A 10,082-nucleotide genomic window follows, 5' to 3' on the forward strand; every position below is an offset into this window, starting at 1 on the left:
CCCACGCAGTCACAAAGGGCCTCACACTCAGAAGGGCGCCACGCTTGGTTGTCACCATTTCAGATTACTTAATGATTTTTTGAAAAGGGGGCCCCACATTCTCATTTTTGCGCTGAGCCCTGAAATTTTTTTTTAATTTTTTATTTAAAATCAATTAGCCAAGATATAGTATATCATTAGTTTCCAATGTAGTGTTCAATAATTTATTGTGTAGCCGGTCCTGTTCATCTGAACTAGGTTAGGCCAGCGGCTCCTGTGTTACGAGAAATTGAGATTAGGAGGGGATGTCCTGGTTAATTCTTTCATTCTGTAAGTTTCCCGAGACCCAGCTGCCTCGGGGGCTGCCACAAACTTGAACACGCACATGAACCAACTGGGAGTCTTGTTAAAAGGCAGATTCTGGTTCGGGGACAGGGGATGGAGCCAAAGATGCTACGTTTCTAGAAAGTTCCCAGATGATGCCAAGGCTACTGGTCTACTTTGAGAAGTGAGGAGAGAGATCAGTCCTACTCAGAGTGTGACCAGGGCACCTGTGCCGGCTTACCAACTGGTACTGACCTACAAGACGAGAACAGGAGCAGAATACACATATTTATGGCAATACGATGGATAATGTTACGCTGCAATCTGCTTTCTCATTGCATTTTTCTATTCACTGCACTTTATAAAGTGTGCACCCACAACGAATTGCAATTTTAAAATATGTTTTAAAAATCTTTCCCACCGGTAGAAATTCTACTTATAAAAGAGAGACAGAAACCCCTTTTGTTTGGACTCCTTCCTGTTGAAAGTCGATCCATGAGTGTCTTAGTAATTCCAGTCCAATAGTCTCTGTGGGTCCAGCAGGCCTGTGCCCTCGGTTTTGAGCATCTCAGCATCCCTTAGCCCATCTGGTGCTTCATGACTTAGAAAGCCAGTGAAACACGGGCAGGTGTTGCCTCCATGCCACAGGTGGGGAAACGAGGTACAGAGAGCATGTTGGCTGTGCACGAGGACTCAGTTACTCACTGGGAGAGCTGGCTTAGAAGCCAAGTCTCCTTCCACTGCCCGTGGCTACCCGCACCAGACCAGGTAGCAGGTGTTTGGCTGAGTCTGTCCCCTCCTGGGGGCCCACCTCCTAGTTGATTTCACAACTCAGGCTCTATCAACTTGCTTTTGATGTTTTTAGAAGTTGCCCCAGGCAGTTCCAAGTTCACTGTGGGCATGATGCAGGTGGCCTGGTGGTCCACTGATATGGCCTTTGCTAGATGGGGTCCACCAGCCAGTGCAGAGGGAAGGAGTAGATTCTGATCTCTCTCCATCCCCCACAAAACACTCTCTTCCGAGACTGTGCTTCCCCTCACTACTTCTGAGGTCTCACATCCCACCCTCTGCCCTGGATGTGTCATCAGACCACGATACCCCTGGGTTGTCATTGTCCTCAATCTTTCTGCAGGTTTGAATACTGTGGATTTTGTCCCCACGTCTTTATTTCTGCATCTTGTCTCCTGGATTCTCCTCTACCTGTTCCTTAAATGAAGGTGTTTGTCTGCATTCCATTCTGGAGTCTCTCTTTCTTCTGTCTGGTGGTTCTCAATCCTGGCTGCCCATTGGAGCCATCTTTAGAACTTTAAAACACACAGCTGCCCAGGGCCCCTCCTCAGAATGATCAAGCTGGCAGGGTTTTAAAACCCGCAGGTGATTCTAACGGACAACCTAGGTCAGGCACCACTGATCCAGCTCAGCCTTCCCAGACGCACCGAGGATAAGCGCCCTCACAACTGTCCCCCAAAGCACCAGCCCCAAGATGCTCAGTCCCTCCAGAGCCCCTCACCTGCACATCTAACCTCCTGTTGGACTCTTCAGCCTCCCCAGGACCACAAAGTCAGCGTGATCAAAAATAATCCAGTATTTATAAAGTGGGCAAGTGTTCACAGCAGCTTTATTCAAAATAGCCAAGAGCTTAAAACAGCTCAAATGTCCATCAACATGTGGATGGGATAGAGGAGAATAACCAATAAAGGAAGAAAGGAAGAGATTATTAATAGCAGGGAAAAAAGAACCTTAAGCAAACATTGAACTCCAGCAAATTATACACAGCAGGCTAAAGAGTTTGGGGATGAAGGGGCCCGATGACTGGACCTTACTTTGAAACACACTGAAAACACGAGATGGATGCACGCGTGGCTGATGTGTGTTAAAGCACATTTGGTCAAGGACTAATGGTAGGGGGTAAATGGGTCGATATGTGCGTGTTCACCGAACATGTTTTTGGTCTTTTCGGTAAATTTGGAATTTTTTGGTAATAAAATGTTAGGAGAAAAAAGCCAAGTTCCTCCTCCCACCCCATCTCAGAGTACTATCTCACAGGTCATTGGCTGCCAAAGGTCATCTCCTCCCAACACCCCCAGGGCTGGACACGGTCATCTCCTTGCCTCCCTTGTAATCAGTCTTCTTTGGAACCTCTCACTCCCGGGTTCTAGCCATCGTGGGCCCCTAGCCACACCTTCCAGTTGGTTCTGGAGCCTCTGCTCTCCCTCTCTTCCCGACCCAGCCTCCATGCAGCAGCCAGAGGGATCTTCTAAAGTGAGAATAAGATTTGTCCCTCTCCTGCTTGGAAACATTCAGTGACTCCCAGTTGCCTCAGTGGGCCACTTCAGACCCTCCACGACCATCGTTATCTCCCCCTTTTTCTGCCTGTCTTCCTGCTGTTTCCTCTGCCTCTAAGAGTTCTCGCAGCCCTTGTCCTAGAGCGGAAGAAGCTTCACTTCTGCCTTCAAGGCATCCCTAGACAATTACGCATTTGGGGTTTTCTAGAGTAGTCTCAAGTTGAGATATACTCACCCACGGCCCCGGCCAACCATAGAAGTGCACCAAGTTGGGGCTTTCTAAACTCTATGTCTCAGATGGGCCCTGGAAGTGAAAAAGAGCACATTTTGTCATTCACAGATTTATTCAACAGACACATGTTGAAGGCCTGCTCTGTGCCAAGCATCAAGCCAACTGCAGGTGGCAGAGATGGAAGGCTTACCCCCAACCAGTGCAAGGAGCCCCCAAGTTCTGGGAGGGAGAAATCTCAGGAGATGGGAGGCCAGAGGAGGGCACCCCATCATACTGGCAGGCAGGGAAGATAGAACTCACAGTGCAGCTCAGTGGACGGAGGGAGTCAGGAGTGACAACGGGAGATAGTAGATGCACAAGGCATGAGGCATGCATAAGGAAACACATTTAAATCACACCAGATAGTTCTGATTTGAAAAGAGGCGATGAAGAAAGAAAAAATATGACTTGGAGATAATTCAGATATGCTCAAGTAACTCAAGCTGGAAAAAGCATGGAGCCTGTGGGAGGCAGAGCAAAAACCCCCAAAGAAGTCCACGTCCCAGTGCCGGGAACCCATGCCTCTGGCCCCTTACATGGCACAGGGGACTTTGCAGAGTGATGAAGTTAGGGGGTCCTGAGACGGGAGACTCTCCTGGACTGTCCATGTGACCCCAATATATTCACCAGGGTCCTCATCAGAGGGAAGCAGGAGGGTCAGAGGGAAGCAGGGATGTGATGATAGAAGCAGAGGTCAGAGGGGTGTGGGGCCATGAGCCAGGGAATTCCAGCAGCCTCCAGAAGCTGAAAAAGACAGGACATATTTTCCCCCTCGAGCCTCCAGAAGGAAAATTAAGCTTGGTTTTAGCCCATCGAGACCCATTTTGGATTTCTCACCTCCAGGACTGCAGGCTAATGCACCTGAGGTGTTCAAAGCCACTAGCTGTGTGGTCACTCATTCCAGCAGCCATAGGAAACCCGTGCCAAGCCTGAGTAACAAGGAGGGGGAGGCTGAGGGAGGCCAAGTCTGCCAGGGCGGCTGGGGGTCAGGCACTGGTGCACCACCGGAGGAGCCTGCCTGACAGGACAGAGGCTGCCTTGCTTTCCAATCTTGGAACCCTCTCTCTGCAGATGGAGAAGTGCTGGCCTGGGGCGGGGTGGTGAGGCTAGAGCAGGAGCCATTCGCCAGGAGTCTGGAACCCAGAGAAGAAGTGAAGGTCCCGGGCACGGGGGGACAGGGGTGGGGGTGGCTAAGCGCACGTGCTCGATGCTCACTGAGTGATCTGTCGGCTCACGTCACTTGCAGGCCCTGGGAACCGATTGTCAAGAGAAAGGAGAAAGTCAAGAGAGGAAGGCAGGAAGCCCCGGGAGCAGGAGCAGGTGGGAATCCGGGACTTTGGCTTAGTGACTTAGCCTCTCCGAAGATGGCCCCTTCTTCGGCCACACTGGGACAGTGAAGCCTATCACACAAGGCTACTGAGCCCACTGAGAGATGGTGGGTCCCAGCCCACACCCAGCGCCTCCAATCTAGCCCCCACCCAGGAAAGGCAGCTGGGAGTGCGGGAGGAATAGGCAACTTGCTCCGCTTGGGGAACCCACCATCCAGACTGGCTGCCCCCGCCGCCATGGCTCTCTCTCCAGGAGGCCGCACCCTTGACCTTCTGAAGGTGGAACACGGGCTTGGGACTGCTGAGGATTTGGGGGACTTCAGTTAGGACATTAAGAACCAAGCCTACAGGTCAGGAATGATGGTTTCTCCCATAGTGGGGAGATGGCCTGTTGTTTTGAGGCTCAGTCCTGGGACCAGGGAAAGGCAGGAAGAGAAGGACAGGGAGAGGGAGGTGGGGCAGGAGGGCATCAAGCTGCTTCCTTGGGGACCTCTGTCCCGGGAGGGAGAGCACCTGAGATAAAAGCTATGGGGAACCAAGATGGCCAAAGGCTTTTGTGACAGCCTCTTCCTGGCCAAGCTTTGGTCAGGCTCCTCTGAACTGTCTTCTCCGCCAGGCCCTGAACTTTGGGGTTCCATGTTTCTCTCCACCTTGTCCAGCTTCAGGAGGAATCCTGACAAGTCAGTCTAGCCAGAACCCCAGATCCTCCACACTGGTCACCCTCCACCTGTGAGCAGGCTCCTTGTCCCCCACCAAGCCCAGGTGATGTTGACTACCCTGGCCCGCCTTTAGCAAGAGCCCTGTTAGGTAAGTCTAGCCAGAACCCCTATCCCCCTAATGCGTCCTTTCAGTAATTTTCCACCCCTGACCCCACCCTGCTCCTTGGATATAAATCCCCACGTTTCCTTGCTGTTTTCGGATTCAAGCCCAATCGCTCTCTCCCACTGCAGTGATCCCTGCACCCATGGCAATGACCCTCCCTGAATAAAGTCTTCCTTGTTCTTTAGTAAGTGTCATGAATGATTTTTTCTTTAAAGCATGCCAAAAAAAATACTTGCCACACCCTCCACCCTTGGGGCCCCTGGGAGGAGGAGGCCCTGTGCACTGTTGTCTGAGGGTCCAGCCCACAGGGTCAAGGGCAGGCAGCACGGCCAGGCACACAGGGAGGCTGCTCCCCACGCAGGGGACCCAGAGTGCCTTTCAAGGGGCTCCTGACCCATAGGAGCCCTGCACGTGGAGCTGACCCGGACATCGAAGCCAGGAAGTTGGACACAGCAGAGGCTGAGGCGTCCGAGAGCCATGGAGGCTCCTTGAGGGGCTGAGCCAGCCAGAGTGCTGGGACCAAGTTGGGACCATCCAGAGCAGCACCAAAAGCCCCAAGTCCCAGGAAACCCATCAGGCTGTGGCAAACTAGGATGCTGGTCACCCTCCGTCACCTGTGCAGTCACAGAGCCCATGCTAAGAGGGTCCCACACATAGAAGGGTCTCATGCTTGCTTTCATGTCCTGCTCTTGTTGCCTTCAAATCAGCAATACTTTTTGAGCAAGGGATCTCACGTTTTCATTTTGCAGAAATCACGTAGCCTGCCATGCCCTGGGCCAAGGTCCCTGTGAGGACCACAGCCAGCAGGGTCAGCCTCTGGGGCTTCCGTGAAGAGACCCCTGGGGAGCACGGGTGCTACTCCATCCTTTCCAGTCCCAAGATCACCTTGGCTAAGGCAGCAAGAATTACTGGCAGCAAAATTGAACTCGAAGTTCCCCAAACACACCTCTTGGCACCCCTGGCAGGGGCAGGGCCCAAGGTGGAAGGTTCTGCAGAGCCCATGGAGTTGGGCATCTTTTCTGCTTTTATATAAAGCCAATAAAGGAAAAAATTAAAAAGAAAATACACCAGTGGAGGGAAACTGACATTTGTCACAAGCCTACTAAACAGACACTGTTAGCCAACTTCCTTCATCTCCGAAAGCAGAGGTGAGATAAGTGTGCCTCCACCCATCTTTCAGAAGAGGGACGTTTGGCCCAGAGAGGCTAAGAAACTTGTCCAGGATCACACAGCAGGCAAGCGTGGAGCTGACAACCCAGAAATCAGGCTGTTTGGTTTGAAGCAGCCAGCAGGTCCCAGGTCCCACCCCCACCTCCAGGCACCTTCACAGCAACTCTTCAAGGAAGTGAGTCCATGTTTGGGAATATTCTTACTTGAAGTCCCAAGAGACTCCTGTTAGGCGCCCACAGGTCATGGACTCTCACCTGGGATGGCAGCGGAGGCCCAGGCTGAGACTGGAAGACCAGTTTTGGGTCAGGTTTCCTTTCAGATGGACCAGCCACCCATGAGTTTAAATGAACCACCCTGGTTTTACTCACAAGGAAGAAGGCTTGAGGACACCACACTTGAGTTTCAGAGGAAGTGAGTATCCCCTAAAGGGAGAAGTGAGATAGAAATTAATCACGGCCTTACCACCAAGTAGTTAAGGAACATCTTTTTCTGCCAAACGCACCATACAAAGAGGTGTAAGATACAGTCCTGGTCTGCAAGGCCAGAGATAAACAAGGAGGATTAGTAATTACCCACAATTACAGCACCTCTCAAAGATGGGCACGTAAACTTGCTGAGGCAGTAACTCATTTTTCCCTCATCACTGTCTTGAGCGGTAAATAGGGTCCTCCATCCAGGCCTTTATTCACAGAGGAAGAGATGCCCTTCCTTTATTTCTACCTGTTGAGATCCTACTCCAGAAGAATCCCGTGGCTTGCACAGGGTAGGATTTTATTCTCTCTCATGAGAAGACAGAGGTGCTCAGTCCAGACTGGTGTAGCACTCCACGGTCGGGGTAAACCCAGCCTCCTCTATTTTTGCCCTGTCTTCCTCAGCATATGGCCTCAGAGTACAAAATGGCTGCCTACCTTCATCTCAACTGCAGCCTCATGAGAGATCCCAAGTCAGACCCAACCAGTTAAGCTGCCCCAGGGTTCCTGAGTTATGGAAACTGTAAGATTATTAAAAACAAACAAACAAACAAAAGTGCTTATTGTGTTTAAGGTTGTTAAATTTGGGGTAATTTTTTATACATCAATGGATAGGTGGGTAATATACTCTGCACACAGGTTTTATCTCATTTATTCAACTGTCCTGAACACTTAACCTGGTCACACATGGATGAATCAGACATGGTCAAGGATGGCCAACCAGAACATGACGAGTTCCCAGGGGAGGGGGCAGAAATCATGCTGTAGGGGTCCTCGCCCCTGGAGCTCTCTCCCCACCTTGACATACAGGGTCACACTACAGGGCATACTCCGTTTCCCAAAGAACAGCCTCGGCCTCCTGGCTTGCCTTCTGGTAGATGAGCCAACTCAGATCTGATGAGCTGCTAGTGTTCGATCATCTGGCCTCTTGTCAAAAATGTGGATTTGTTTCCCAGAAGTCACTGTTTTAAAGGCTTTCCATTCCCTCACTCCAGGTGCTGCCAAGAGAGACATGATAACAAGGAAGTGAGTCTCTTTGGAACAACACCCCCCACCCACCCCACCTGCAGACGTGTGAAGGCTGAGTCCTTCCAGACCCCCCAAGGGCCACCTCCTCCTTGAGGCCTCCCTGGTCATCCATCACTGGCGGGGGGAGGGAGGGGGTAAAATATAGAATACTCTACCATAAATTCCACATGGCCAATGGATTCTCACAGAATGTTTTCACCAATTTCTGCCAGACTCTTGTGTCTCTAACCCACCTATGGTTGCATCTGATCAACTACAAGAATGCGGTAAATTACCCCATTTTTGTTTACACTAACAGGTACAACCAAAGTGAAACAATAAAGACATAGGCCAGAACTTTACTCATTTGTCAGTGACATAAATAACTTCTCTGCAGAATCAAACAATAGCTTTTGAAAACTGGAAGACCATTTGCTTGATTTTCTGTGCTTTTCACAACATAATGACTAAAGGTCTGACATGTTTTTTTAAAACAGCTTTTAAAAATATAATTGATGTACAATAATGGAGCATATTTAAAGTATATAATCTGGGGATGCCTGGATGGCTCAGTTGTTAAGCGTCTGCCTTTCACCCAGGTCACAATCCCAGAGTCCTGGGATCAAGCCCCACATCAGGCTCTCTGCTCTGTGGGAAGCCTGCTTCTCCCTCTCCCACTCCCCCTGCTTGTGTTCCCTCTCTCACTGTGTCTCTCTGTGTCAAATAAATAAATAAAACCTTTAAAAAAATAAAGTTGATAATCTGATGTTTCTATATATGTAAATATTCACAAAACATACACCACAATCAAAATAACGAATATACCAATCAACCCCAAGTGTTTCTTTACACATGGTCTTGTTTTTCTGGTCATTTCTATACAGATGTTGTGGGCCCTGTTGGTTATATACCCAACATCAACTCTCTCCTTCCTTCCCCACAGAACCTTAACTTTGATCAGGTTTCAACCCCTTCCCACCATTATGCGGGGAAAGACACCTCTAAAGACACAGGACCAAGTATGAATCCCAATTAAGCCAATCAGCGCACAACATTCTTTAGGTGACTGGGGCAGGCATAGGGCCTAGGATGCCCAATCACACCACATGGACTTCTGTTCTAAGCTTAGGAGAGAGGGTCTTCCCCCTTTTCTGCAGGTTGGACCTAGAGAGTGGGTTCCCAAATGCCAGTGAATGCTGTCTTGGAATCATAGGAGAACCAGCCTAAGGACGAAGTCAAGGTTGAGGAGGTCAAAGCAGAAAAAGGGACAAAACCTGAGTGACTGACAGCAACATTGAGTCCCTGACCATTTTGCACATGAAGCTGCCTATAGTATGTAGCTTCTAAAATGGCCCCGGGTGATCCCTGCCTTCTGTTGAATCCCCTCCCCTCAAGTATAGGCAGGATCTGTGCCTTTCTTCCTAATAGAATGGATCCAAAATGCTGGAATGCCATTTCCATGACTACGTTATGTAAGGCCGTGATTCCTTACAACTGGCCAGCGCATTTGCCCTATTGTCTTCTCAGCTTCGCACTTTAATGAAGCAGAGACCACATTCAGTCCACAGGGCACTGAAGTTGGCTTCCAGTCAACAGCCGTCAAGGAACTGAGGCCCCTAGAGGAACTGAACCCCAACAGCCATCTGAGTTTGGAAACAGACTCCCCCTTAGTCAAGCCTTTGGATGAGACCCCAAGCCAACAACTTGAGTGCAGCCTTGTGAGACCCTGAGGCAGAGTCAACCATCAAAATTGTGTGGAGTCTCCCAACCCATAGAGTTCATGAGATGATATTCGTGTGTTGTTTAAGCTGCTCTACTTGGGGGTCACGTGTTACACAGCAAGCTACCTCACTCACGTCCCTCTCTCCACACTTCAATTCATATGAGACAATCCATTCCTTGGTACTCTGTCCACTCAGATTCAGAGTTTTTCTGTCAGTTAAACCCAAGAGCATCCCCCTATGGCTTGCCTCATCCCACTAGTGTGAGAAGTCTTCAAGCACAGGGCTCCCAAAACCTCCCAGTACCTCACTGGTGTCATCAGTGTGGAGACTGTATGAATTAAGGATGTTCTTGGCCTCGTTTTAGCTCATCTTCTGACAGCATGGAACAGGAATCCTCACAATGGCACAGAACTCAGAAACGGAGAACCCTTTCTCCCTGGTAGCAAGGTGCTTTCATTTAGTCCATAAGGGTCTTAAGGGCCAACTGTTTGCAGGCTCCTCCCCTGAATATTGGTAGGGCGCGGGGGGAGGGGTATAGAACAGAATTAAAAAAATACAATGTCCTCCCCACTCCCAAGGAGCTTATACTCGCACTAAGGATAACTGAAGTGTGAGAACATCAGTGTCTAGAAACACATAACAAGAGCAGGTGAAGAGGGCACTTCAGCTGGGAGCAGACAGGCTCAGGGCAGATCTTGGAG

The sequence above is a fragment of the Lontra canadensis genome, unplaced genomic scaffold (genome assembly GCF_010015895.1).
Source record: "Lontra canadensis isolate GAN:19392208 unplaced genomic scaffold, GSC_riverotter_1.0 scaffold64, whole genome shotgun sequence".
NCBI lineage: Eukaryota > Metazoa > Chordata > Mammalia > Carnivora > Mustelidae > Lontra > Lontra canadensis.